Source organism: Mus caroli, chromosome 16, assembly GCF_900094665.2.
Source record: "Mus caroli chromosome 16, CAROLI_EIJ_v1.1, whole genome shotgun sequence".
Lineage (NCBI taxonomy): Eukaryota > Metazoa > Chordata > Mammalia > Rodentia > Muridae > Mus > Mus caroli.
In genome coordinates, this window is record NC_034585.1 from 51754628 (window position 1) to 51768336 (window position 13709).

A 13709-nucleotide genomic window follows, 5' to 3' on the forward strand; every position below is an offset into this window, starting at 1 on the left:
GGGCCAAACAAACCACCTTGACCTGTTAGTCATATCAATTGATGGCAAATGACTAATGCAGGTTTTCTATGAACAATCTGAATGATGAGAAGTAAGAATCAGTTACCAAAGTACTTCTAAAATTCCGAATTTAGTTGTTTGCGAGCAGCACCATAACATACATGGGATGAAATGATGAGCAGCACTGAAACATACGTGTGATGAAATGGTGAGCAGGAAAGAAACTGAGATCCACTGTGCTTAAGTGTTGGACTCAGAGCCCCTGCAATTTAACGTTTTCATTACATTTATTCTGTGTGTGTGTGTGTGTGTGTGTGAGAGAGAGAGAGAGAGAGAGAGAGAGAGAGAGAGAGAGAGAGAGCCTGGAGAGACGACTTGGTGAGTAAGAGCACTTCCTGTGAAAGCAAGAGGACCTGAGTTCAAATCTCCTGACCCCCTATACAACAAGGCATGGATGCTTATGGCTTTAATCCCAGGACTAGGGGTTCAGAGACAGGCAAAATCCAGAAACTCAATGACCAGTCGAACCCAAATGATGAACTTCAGATTCATTCATTATCAAAAATAAGGGGGAGAGAGAAAAGGGTAAAACAAGATGGAGGGATGAATGTATTCAGAATGTATTTTATAAATGTAAGAAATTGTTAAATAATAAACTAATTTTAAAAATAAGCAAAAAGATGATACATGAACAAACTGGACATGTTCCTGTGGCCTCTAAATGTGCATGTTACATACACAGGCATGCACGCATGTATACGTGCACACACACACATACACACACACAAACATACATTTTTTTAAATTCAAGAATAATTTTAAGAAATAAAGTTTTCTGTATCTCTCTCTCAGTGGTCCTAGCAAGCTTTCAGGGTTGAGAACCACTGAAATAGAGGAATAGGTTTCTCTAGAATCGAGATTCTCTTTCTCTATTTTGAATTATTTGAGGGTTTTTTAGATTTCTTTTTATTTTTATGTACATTAACATTTTTCCTGCATTATGCATATGTATAGTGCATGAGTGCTCATAGAGATGAAAAGAAGGCATTGGGTTCCCAGGAACTGGATTTATAGATGGCCATTAACCACCATGTCGGTTCTGGAAATTGAACCCTATGGTTCCGGTTCAGCCTTGCCTCTGGGGTGTGGGAAGGAACTCTGCTGAGCCGAAGAACACTACATGGAACACTAGACTGCATTTACCCTGCGTCAGGCGCTGGATGTGCAGGAAGTACCAATACAATGCTCACCGGATGGGAAAACACAGCTTAAGATGTGGGCTTCAGTCTGAGTGAGAAACACACCGCTGGAAACCACATGGAGGAGTTGGGAATGGTGGGGGGCCTCGGTCCTACTAAGAAAACACCAGGACCAGAGGGAGGGCAAACTCCAGCTTAGCTCATCCTCGATTGTCAAAGAACAAGGAGAGGCCTTCTGTGGGAGACTCAGCCATCATGACTCTATATACAAAGGCTTCCTCCATGCTCCCCAAGGCAGTTCTTGATGAAAGAGACAGTTTTTGGTTCCAAACTGTTTATTGATTGTTCGTTGTGGAAAACGGGTGCATACAACTTCCCCAGGGTGGACCAGAGATTAAATTCCTTTTGCAAGAAGGAATGGCCAGGAAGGGGAGCTCATTGGCTAAACCCTTGGGGCCCATCTAGATACCTCCTTAGCATGTCGAACTCTGTTCTGAGCTACATGACCATTGGTCACATCCCTATGTGGGGACTGTGGTCATGTGTTCCAGGCCAAGAATCTGGTAGGGAGCAAGGAAACTCCTACCGTCCTCAGATGAGGACCGATGTTTCTGAACTTACTCAACCTGATCAAGTTTCCTGGCACAGTGCCACTGCCCCACAGAACCCAGGTCCTCTGAAAGAGCAGACTGTGTTAACCAGTTTTCTGTTTTGTTTTGTTGGTAAATAAGCTTTATTTTTACCCACATAGTTAGACTCTGAACCCCAGTACAGAGGAACGCTAGGGCCAAGAAGTGGGAATGGGTGGGTAGGGGAGCAGGGCAGGGGGGAGGGTATAGGGGACCTTCAGGATAGCATTTGAAATGTAAATGAAGAAAATATCTAATAGAAAGAAAGAAAGAAAGAAAGAAAGAAAGAAAGAAAGAAAGAAAGAAAGAAAGAAAGAAAGAAAGAAAGAAAGAAAGAAAGAAAGGAAGGNGAAGGAAGGAAGGAAGGAAGGAAGGAAGGAAGGAAGGAAGGAAGGAAGGAAGGAAGGAAGGAAGGAAGGACAGTGTTCTCTATCACCTCAACTCTGCAGCTCTTGCCTGCCGGAATCAACCAATCAGCAGCAAACGCACCAATGAAAATACTAGGAATCAATTTTCACATCTTTGGTATACTTCTGACAAAAAGTAAAAGCTGTTGAATCAAAATGATATTTATAACGGAACAGTATAGAGAATTTTCACCCGGGGATTCTTTCCAACATAAATACTAAATGATTTTGTTTCCTTCAGATCCCTAAGGCTCATAAAGTCTATTGTCCTCTGCCTGATGATGTCAAGTTTGTCACTGACATCTGTCTTTCTGACATTGTTCAGAAAAAAAGCTCCAATTCTGTGACTCTGTGATATGGCTAAATAAATCAGTTCTTACTTGAGCAAATCCAGATTTCTGTTTCCCTCCACCTATCCGTCTACTCAAAGATTCTTACAGCTGCCCAAGATAAGAAGTTATTTTGCATATCTTTATCCTAGCTCATTTTGGTTCCTCTGTCTGAAGTCAGGAAAACAGATACTACCAGCTCACTCCACATGAATCTCTCCTTCTATTCTGCTTTTCAAGAGTCTTTTTTACAGCTAATACTTCTTTCGAGACATTTCTCCACTAGTGCATCCCCCTCTCATTCTAAAGCCGATCGTGTTTTTCTCTGTGTTCCTGGAGAAGCTTGTGTCCCGTTGTATAATAGTAGCCCTGAAACTGTGCCGCACTGGGCTCACAATCTCCTGAAGTCGGTGTTATTGGCGTTTCTTTGCTGCGGTATGTTAAACAGAGACCTTGGCTTTAAGCCATAGTCTGCTAGGTTCACTCCCCTACTCAAGCTTTAACCCTCAAAAGCTCTCCAGTCATTCATTACCAACCATCTCCTCCTGACAAAAGTCACCCTTGTGTGCTGACCTTTGTTTTCACTTCTAATAAATCTGTAAGTTACTTAAGAATGAAAACATGCTTTCATCTTTGTGAGTTAGAATCTAGCAGAGGGCAAGATCAGCTACAGACTCTCAAAAACTGTTTGTTAATGAATGATTATCTTTTAATCAAAGAAAATGTGAAAAATTGAATGAATCAACACTTAGTCCTTGTCAAGACAGTACTTTAGTGTTTAGTTATTCCATGACTAATGGAATTAAAATTTTCAATTTCATCTAAACATTAATCAAATTAAAACCCAATCATCTCACCAATAACTAGAAGTGATTTATATTGAGATAATATGTCTTTAATACAAAAAAGGAAAGAGAAATAGGATTTGTGGTGTGCAAATTGATTTAAAATTATGTCTATGTAAAACTCATGAATTAAAACTACTCAAATTTAGTTGATAAATTAACCTCATTTTTAAAAAATACTCAACTAGTATATTTAGGGTCTGTACTTGATTAATTGATTCACTTAAAAAATTTCTTCAGCTAGTATTTTCTGTGCCTCATAAATAATATCAATATTTATTAGCTGAAAGAACCCTAAATATAAATACCACAATTTCTTACTAAGTCTTTCTTGCTTTTAATAATGATGTCATTTATTTTGGTGGACTTGAAAATCCAAGGATTTTAGAAAATAGAAACATATAATTGCACTGCAATTTTAAAGTTTATTCAAAATAAATTTCCGTTTAGAGTTTTTTCTGTATGTCAGAATTTAAATCTATGAGCACAAATACACATGAGTTTTAAATATAAATAAATTCAATAAATAATTTAAAAATCCATCAAAGAATACACTACCTAAAGTTACAAAATTGTTATAACTTACCATGTGTAATTTTCTATAACTTACATTTGAAATAGAAAAGTTGGCCATGATTTGTTTTGAACAACTTAATATTTTCTATCTAATGAAAGATGATTTAGCATGAAAGTGCAGTTCCTGAAACATAAATATTTCTGTCCTGTGGCACAATGATAAAGTGCTTAGCTGAGACACGGGTGGGGATATGACTGGATATGTCTAAAATAAGTACATTTAACAAACTTACATCCTAAAATAAAATACCAAGTGGCAATCATTCTTCTCTGTTGAATGAAGCAATTTTACATTTAATGAGGGTAACGCCAGCAAAAGCTTCACGTCCGCCTTACTCTATAGACTCTTAACTTTGGAAACAATAAAGCCAGTGATTTTTTTTTTTTTTTTGCATCTTTTCTCAGCTCTCATTTAGAGAAAGTAAAAATAAAAATGTCTCTTAGATATTAGAGTCTGGGTAACATTTTACACACATGGTGACAGAAATCACTAACTGATCCCAGAAATCTAGTTTCAGCGTAGATGTCCTTGGGGCTTGGCAGTTTTGGGGTTCTCTTATTAGGTTCCATTTTTAAGTGTCATTTTTTTAAAACATTTTAAAGACATCCCTGCATAATTTTATATTTTGCAATTCATCATATTAGTATATCATTTGTAAGTTCTAGACAATTAATTTTTAAACCAAAGACTCACTCAACTGTGACCAAATTTTGCCCATAACCTACATTTTATAAGATCTGTGACCTGAGTAATTTCCAGAGTTTTAAATGTTTAAAAGAAGTAAAACAATAACATTTCATTTAAAAATATAAAGCTACATAAAAATCATAAAATTCAAATGCATTGTGTTTATAATACACTGTTACTGGAACACAGCTTATTTGCATACACTGGTTTCTATGGTTATCTTTGAGTTATAGTGACCAATAAGGGTAGTAGAGACAGATATTTACAAACTATGAAACATTTCCTATCTGGCTTTAATATGTTGGACTTGACTGAGATGATAAAAAACAATGAGTAGATGACTCTGTACACATAAGTTTTAAATCTAGACTTTAGGATACAATATATTTCTAAGAAAATTTAATTCAATAAATATATTTCTATTTCTTTGCTATTAATTTTTGTGAGGCTTGGTGAAGGCCACTGGTCATTAGCCTCGGCTTAATTTGCCTTCAGCATTTGGAAGAGTAGTCTTGAGCTGACAGAGTTGATGAGATACTGACTAAGGTACCTCTGTTCCTCGTCACTGAAGAAATGGAAGTTGCCATGCTATATAATTTCCCACTTGAGATCACCTTAGACAGCTAATAACAATGAAGAATCACCCTAAGTTGGTAAAACTTCAGCTTAAGGCTTTCTTTTGCTGCATCTTGGCAAGGTTACAATATCTACTTCCCAGCTCAACCATTTTTGCAGTAAAAACAAAACACCACAAACAAATCAACCCCAATTTATAGTTTTGAGCTAGTTTACTTCTCAGCTTAAATCCAGAAAGACAATGCATAAATCTGGTAAATTAGTCAACAATGGGAGTTTCTTGCAAGCAAGTACTACTTGCTTTTTATAGGTTTTTAGACAACAGAAGGTATTATCAATCTATTCTAATGATCCTAATGTTGCCCAGACCATTGAAAGTGTTACAGAAACATGAGAATCTTTGGAAATTTAAGGTTTGATACCAGAACATAATAGATTATAGTCCAAACATCTTCCCTTGATTCACCTGATCAAAATTTCCCTTTAAAATACAAATTTCTAGTGTTGAAATTCAGTTATTATTATTTGTGTATTATAAGGCATCTTTCGAAAGGAAAATACTAAGCTTCAAATGTCTTCAAGGGTATAATTTACTGGAATATCTAACCTGCTTTTGTTACAGTACTAGGCAACTATTAAGAATGATGGCTATATATTAAGGATGCTTCTTGAAAAAAAATTCTAAAACAAAATTACATATAGTGTATTTTCAAATTTTTATGTTTTGCTAAGTATTATCACTGTAAATAAAAATTGCTTGGGGGATAAAAAATTTGTAACTACATACTGTGACTCATGTAAGAATTTTGAATTATGTTGAACTAGGAAAGACCAGGGATGGGAAAGAAAATTAGGCCAGATTTTCCTGTATATATGAAGGAAAATCCTAGAAGTTTAAATATATTTGATGCCTTTGTGTTCATTGTAATTAAGAATTGTTTTTGCTTTAACCTGTAGAGTAAATTACATGAAACTAATCAAGAGAAACAAAGAACTAAAAGGATGATCATCTCAAATACGAGGACCTAAGAATTAAGACCTCCACTTTAAACCAAGAAAGTAACTAGTTTTGGCAAGTGGAAAATGGAAAGAACCCTGGGAAAGGAAGAGAACTCCTAAGAAATGGAAATCAATGGTAGTCCATCAGTCATGGATGAGTTCCCACAGGTCATATGAGATTCCAGGTCAATACTTAACAAGATCAAGCTGAGACTTAAAATTATTTTCCGCTAGAGAAAAATCAAGCTACAATTATTTTCAATTATCATATCATCTTTGTAACTAGAGATGTTGCCACCCATATCCAGCCAGCTTCTCTGGTGCAATGGAGCCTTGATTAGAAATCAGCAATATAAATTGTCTGTTTGCTTTCACTACCAGATTGTGTCTGGGCTATGTCAGTCTGGGAGTGAACAGAGACTTGAGCTTATACCAAAAAGATGATGGTATGGAAACCCTACACAACTTAGGACCTCAAGCTTTAAAAAGCTGTTCAAAGAGTTGGTCTTTTCTTTAAATCTCAGAAAAATAATCACAAAGGTTTACAGTCCTCAAAAATCTAATTTTCTGACATGCAGAACAATTTTTACGTTTCCCAGGCAAATACGTTTACATATCTCCAGAACCAAAAACACTGTCTAGGGTTTTACTAATGGTTGTCTTGTGAGAGTTACGAAAATATAATTAAATTAAAACGAGTCTTCCATGCTTACTCAAGGGCAGCCTTAGCAGCCACTCTGAGTGGCTTCAGCGCTGGGCACTTACCCAAGTCCCTGGTTCTGTAGAGTCAGCTGTCCTCCATGTGCCTCGTTCACTGCATGTGACAGTGTTCAAATGCCTACCAAACTTTTTCAGAAAAGATTCCAACCTTCAAATGAGAGAAGAGTTGCTCATTATGAAAAGTCCTTTCAAAAAAAAAGAAAAAGCAGGGTTTTTAGACAAGCAAAAAAATGCTTCCACGGATCTGAGATTTTGCAAGGCTAATCATCACCAACATGAAACCTGAGCGTCTTTCAGTCCTCACCTCACTTGCATGCTCCTATTTTCCTATACCTGCTTTTGATCTTCCATTTTACACTGTACAGGAGTCTTGTGTGGTATGTGTGAAGAGAGCCTTGGTCAGCTTCATGAGGGAAAGCCTGCAGGTCTAGAAGAAAAAAAAAATCATAGAATAAGAAGCCCTAGGATTGAATCAGGAACTAATCTGCTCAACTGTCAATGTCCTGTTGTGCTTCATGAAAGATGCCTGGCCCTTTCAATGCTACATTTCATGTAGTGATGAAAATGGGATATGGAGTATCATTGTGAAAGCTGGTTTGATACAGGGAATAATGACTAAAAGAATGTCAATGCAAACAAATTAAACAGGACCCAATTGTGAAGAAGAAGACAGATACACAAGCATCTGTATAATCTCTGCTTTTGTTTAGGGGCTTCTAAACAACTCCTACTCCCACAAGCCTTGGGAGCCTTGCACCCAGCTAGAAGTCAAATAAGCATTCCATTCAAATAGCTCCTATGACTTCTCATTGGAAAGAGAAGTGGGAAGCTGGGACTCATGCCTTGGGGATGCCTTTCAAGGCACTTCAAAGAAGCCACAGCAAAGCCTTACTTTGTGTGCTGTTATTCTTGGGGATAACTGTATAGGAGGGGGAAGCCCGTTGTGTTGATTTATAGCATTTCATTTATACTTAATAATGCCTCTCCTTCAAAGGCACAATGTTCAGCCAGTAATGCTACCAGCCTATACCTGAATAACACTTCATTTTATACAATTGACTCAGAGAACATTAACAACCTTTAAGTACTCAGTTACCTCCATGTTATAGTCAAGTTGCCTATGGCTATTGTGAAATGGGATTGAAACTCAAAAGTTCGGTCTCTTTAAGATTTCTAGCCAATCCTCAAAATCAAATGCTTTTCCTAAACAGTAAGTGATTTTAAATCTAATGTAACCAATGAAAAATAATATCCCAGGGCTACTCACAATGCCTTCTACATCTTATTTAACGTTGAGAATTTGCTATTTGCCACACCAAGCAAATTCAGGCTCTGTTTTACAAAGGGGTGTCAAATCTCTAAGCAAGCTTAATATTCTTCTACATGAGTCAACAAGAGGTATAGAAATCTATTGATTTTTCAAATTCTATTAATGTAAACTTCCTTAAAGGGCTGAACATATATCTCGGTGGTAGAGAGCTTTCCTAACATATACCAAGACCTGGATTTTAGCAATGGAAAACAAATACCAAATACATAAGCTTCTTTGAAATTTTGTAATTTATTAAAACCATAGAAAAACTAACAGCAACCCTAGTGTCGTTGTGATCATACTGACAGGAGAAGCATCTTTGTTCATTTTGGAAAGCTCGGGCACATCTGTGTGTACAGTAAGGCCTTTGAGTCAGATGTTACCAGAGATGTTTCAGGCTTTACTTTGAACATACACCAGCCATGACCGCCACAGTTTTAAGTCTTAAGATGAAAATGCAACAGGTTCAAGTAGCAATTGATAAATTCCCTCATCTCTAGCATGAGAATCGGTTGCTTTAGTCCTGTGAGAAACAAGCATTTCATAAATATTGAATACCACTACCCACATACTATGTAAGTTGGTTGGCTAAAAAGACAATAATTCCATTAGAGGCTTTCAGCAAGGAAAAGATAAAACAGATCAGATACAGTAGCTGACATTATTTATTACCTTTTTCCTTTGAAACTGTGGTTCACAACAATGTCACTTATCTCTCAAAACTCTAAGAGAAGAAAAGGCTAGGCACATGTAAACTCTAAGCCCCTAATGAAAGAAATGTCTTACAGGCTAAATTTTTGGGCTAAATGACTGAGTAATTGTGCTTTCTGATAATAGGCATATGCTTCTAGCAGAGGATAATTTTACTCATATCTAATAATCATCAGCATCTGATAGCCCTAGAAGCAGAAAGTTGAGCAGTTAACCTGTCCAGAAAAGGACTGAATGATTTATAATCAGAAGGTGTCAGTGCATACCAGTTCTTAAAAAAAGGTTGAATTTAAAGCAAGAAGACACTCTGGTTAGCAAGACTCCTCAATTAACAGGCTCATCCCTACCATTCTTTAAAGGCCATTTGGCTACACCTTCAATGAGTAAGTTACTTCAGCTAGAAAAAGAGAGTGCAAAGCCCTCACTCCATGGCACAGTCCATGAGAGTAAACTGGTTATGTATATTGGAATTGTGAGGGCATACTTAGAAGAGATTTGTGTCCTTTGTTCATTTAGAATAAGTGTCTTTTCAGCATAAAGAATTGGGATATATTTAAGCTCTACAATTAACAGCCACTGTATAACAAAGAAAAGTAACCAACTTGTAGCTTGATATCTTTGTGCAATAAAATTTTCAGGATCATGTTCAGAATTCCTTTGTGCTCTAAAATGGGCCCAAACTCAATCACATGCAGCAACTTACAAACACACACACTTTAGTTTTCATCTAGGATAAAATATCCAGTCCAACAGCCATAAAGTATATTTTTAAAATTTTATTGTATTATTATTATTTCATTGTACTGTGTTACATAAGGACATTTTTCATAATAGTATAGTTTTACATTCAATGTATCCTCCACCATTTCCTTTTTTCCTCTTTCTCCCTTCCATTAATTGCCATGATCATCAAAGACCCTACACCTACAACCAACCCACTCAGGCCCAGGTCTTTTTATTTTTTAATCTTCACTTAGTATATGGATATCCTATGAGCATAACCTAATAGTGTTCTTATTATATGCAGAGTTCAGAAATGGCACTTCTCATGGGTTTCGCAGATGCTCACAAAGTTTGTTATAACATATGAACTCCTGACTTAGCTCTGTCTCAGAGGAGTTTAGCCTATGCATTATAGATAAATTATAAAAACACATTTAGCTACAGTTGAAACTGTGTCTAAATATATTTCATGCACAAGAACAAATGATTTTTCAGCTCAATAAACAATCTAAAAATTACTTCTAAATTAAGAAATCTAAAAGAATATGTTAGCCTATATTTGTGTCTTTGAAACAGAATCTCACTTCGTCATCCAAGCCAGCCTCAGAACTTGCAGCTATCCTCCCAAGTTCTCAGCACACACATGCACCCATCTCAAACTGCTCTCTCCATCTAGATCAGCATAAAAGTGCAAATCTGTAAATTAGTTAAGAAGCAGATATAAAACTGTAATCATACTGTATTTATTGTATTTCAAAAGAATAAAGTGTTACTTAAAAACTGTTGAGTTCATAACTTTAAAGCAGCAGTGGAAAGACCGATGTATTGTTTCTCTTTTTTTTTTTTTGGCATAACACTTCAGCTACTGTTTGCTCTTTAGGGTATTTTTAGACACTACCCTTGCATGTATAACTTGCTATATGCTAGACACTTTCTATGAAGAGTCTGTGGTGGCTTCAGTATTTTCAGTACTATTATTTCTTGGCAGTTGAGTATTTACACATGGTCAATTCCAGGAACTAGCTTTATTAGGTAACTGATATTGAATAATTTTAAGAAAGCTTTTAAATCACCCTTATATTTGCAAGGCATTTCCTTGTTTCTTGGATTACTTCAGCATACTTATTTCTGGAAATGCCTGATCTAAACCATTAGACTTAAAATAATTGTAAATTGAAGTGCTGATGGCTATTATAAAGCAATTACTGTATCCACTCGCCAATATTGCCCTATTTGCCAATAAAAGTGCTGGAATTGTGGTTTGTATTTCCAGTGACTCTTTGTTGAAAGCCACAAACTAGATTATGTTAGGAAAAATGTTCTAATCATATTTCTTTTGTCATAATAAGGCAACAATGTGCCTTTTAAACCAAGGGTTCTAAGCAACTTCTAAGCTAAAATCATAATCTTATCATATTTTAGTACTTGTGGGGGAAGTGTGGACATTTATCCTGAACCCTAGAGTCAAACTGGGTGTGATTTCTTCCTTAGAAGAGGAGTCATCAAGTATTATAAGGGCTGGAAGGTAATGTACATTTTCAATGTGAGCTTCCCAGTTAACCGAGATATGGATCCATCTCAAGGGGAGTAGGAAACATGCCCCAGTGGAGAATACAGAGTTTCCCTAATGAAGGAAAGCTTGCCTGAGGGCTGCCGTAGCTACACACCTGCACAAGGATTTATGAAAGAGTGTGTTACCCAAAATTTCCAGAAATCCAATTACCCAAGAAAAAGCTGATCAAACCTTATATTCAAACCCATCAGGTTTTATACTCCTACCTCATGAAGTTTAGTCATCTGTACATAGTTAGCCTGGAGTAAGCTTTTGAATTTCTATTTTCTAAAGTCTGGCAAGACCATGTCACTATCTCACCAGGAAAAAAAATCCAGAATAATTTGTTGCTAAAGTCTATGTTCTTTTAGAAGAGTACTACCCCATTAGCTAATAATGGTGCTCTCTTGAGCTGAAAACTGGAACTTTGGTGTCATTTATACATTCATTAATCTGAATATCCATTGGTCCAACATCAAACTTTCATGTATTGCATTGAATCATGTAAAATATGTGACAATTTGAAGGGAAAATAAGTCAAAATAGGAAATGTTTGGTATCAGTTGTCTAATGGGTTGGTCATAATATTATAGCTACATTTTATACTTCTAGAAGAATATTAAAATGAAACTATTAACAGAACAGAGGATAAAAGATAAAGAGCAAAATTAATCAGCGTAGAGCTTCCAGATTACAAAGTATTGACCTACAGAATGTATAGATGAACATGCAAAGTAAGTGGGAAAGAATCTCAAGCATTTTTCATGAATAGAATAAAGTTATTCAATTATCTCTGTCATCTTTTCAATTTCTTCTCTTCCTTTTAGCTTACTTCCATGTGGTCAAGTTTATAGCAATGAGAATAATGTGCTTAGGTCTGTGTGTGTGTGTGTGTGTGTGTGTGTGTGTGTGTGTGTGTGTGTGTATTCATATATGAAAAACACTACATAATTTTTTAGAATAGGCATTTATTTAAAATATTTCATAGAGACAATTATCTATAAAAGGTCTTTCTTAGAACACACTTGTTTTATGAAGATTTTAACAAAGATAAGCTATTATATATCTTTAAGTTGTAATAAAGCAATTAAATGCATAATATGTACCTTAGAACAACAAATTATTATTTTTTCAAATTGATTTACTTAAAGTGAGAGTCTATGAATATCATAAGATCTGTCTGATTACTATCCAAGCCTACAAATAAACACACTCAGAAATTTTACTGTTAAAAAAAAGTGAAAAAACAATGCCAACCTGTATTTTCATTTCAATTTTATAGCTTATAGTGCACTCCATAACAAGAGTATTCTGTTCATTTACTCAGGGTTTATTTATTCAGTTATCTGTTTACTCGTGCTAAAATCTAAAGGTAATAAGCACAGAAGGACAGATAATTTTGCTCTTACTTTAGCAAAAGTCATACATGTTTCTACTCTGAGCACTATATTACAGCTTGTTAGCTAAATAATACTCATTTACATTGTCTTCAATGCTTTAGACTTTAAAGTCATAGGATTGCCTTGAAAGCACATTTTCATAACAGTATACCCTATCTAGTTAGGTCAGTCTCCCCTGAGCATCACTCTCTCTCTCTCTCTCTCTCTCTCTCTCTCTCTCTCTCTCTCTCTCTCTCTCTCCATATACATGGGATAGTGTGACATACTGTATAAATCAACAAATACACTCATTGCCTTGTGTCCAAATTGCTCCTTCTTCATAATCTTAAGTCCTTCAACAGTCCTTCTTATGGTAAGCTCAAATTCTCTCCAGTATCATCTCACTACTACTGACGATATAATAAACGTAGAGTTCAGAGTCAGAAGGTGTCTCTACTAAAACTTATTGTCTCTCTAAGATGACTTATAAAACAAGTGTGATGCTTAATTTTAAGTGTTAATTTGGCTAGATAACAGGGTTAGTGTTCTTGGCTTTGAATTTTCTGTTCTTCACAGTTGAATCAGCTGTTTTCCTTTTAATTCTCTTGGTAGATGATAGTGGTAAAATACAGATAATAGACAGATTGAGTGTACAGTAGTTATATCCTATTGGATCAGTCTTCATAACTATACTTTTAGAGCAAGCTATTTTTATAAATGCTATTACTACCTTCTCGCCTATAATTTAAAGACAATTTCTAATTTTCAATTTTCTGTGCCCAAAGTGGAGGAATTATTTTATTTGAGCCAAGTCATTATTCGAGCTGAAAAATCTTTGGAATCCTTGTATAGTCTTCCATAAATTCCCTGTCTGCTTTGCTTCAGCTCAAGGGCAGAGCGTAAATTCATACTTGTTTCACAAGTCCCAGTTTTAAAAGTTAAATGTGCGTAAGAATTGACTTTTGGAGCCGGGCGTGGTGGCGCACGCCTTTAATCCCAGCACTCGGGAGGCAGAGGCAGGCGGATTTCTGAGTTCGAGGCCAGCCTGGTCTACAAAGTGAGTT

At 36.0% G+C, this 13709-nt stretch overlaps 1 protein-coding gene across 2 annotated transcripts in view; it reads right to left on the reverse strand.

Moving 5' to 3' along the window:
- Zpld1 (zona pellucida like domain containing 1) overlaps positions 1 to 13709 on the reverse strand; it is a 70298-nt gene that overhangs the window by 50036 nt on the left and 6553 nt on the right. Inside the window, exons 2-3 of one of the 2 annotated variants that reach the window (XM_021185354.1) lie at positions 7302 to 7395; positions 7014 to 7116 (exon numbers count right to left, since the gene is read on the reverse strand). The gene's annotated coding sequence lies outside the window, so the exon portion shown is untranslated. Of the gene's footprint in view, positions 1 to 7013; positions 7154 to 7301; positions 7396 to 13709 lie in introns of those variants that run through there. The other variant, XM_021185355.1, reaches the window with a different exon arrangement.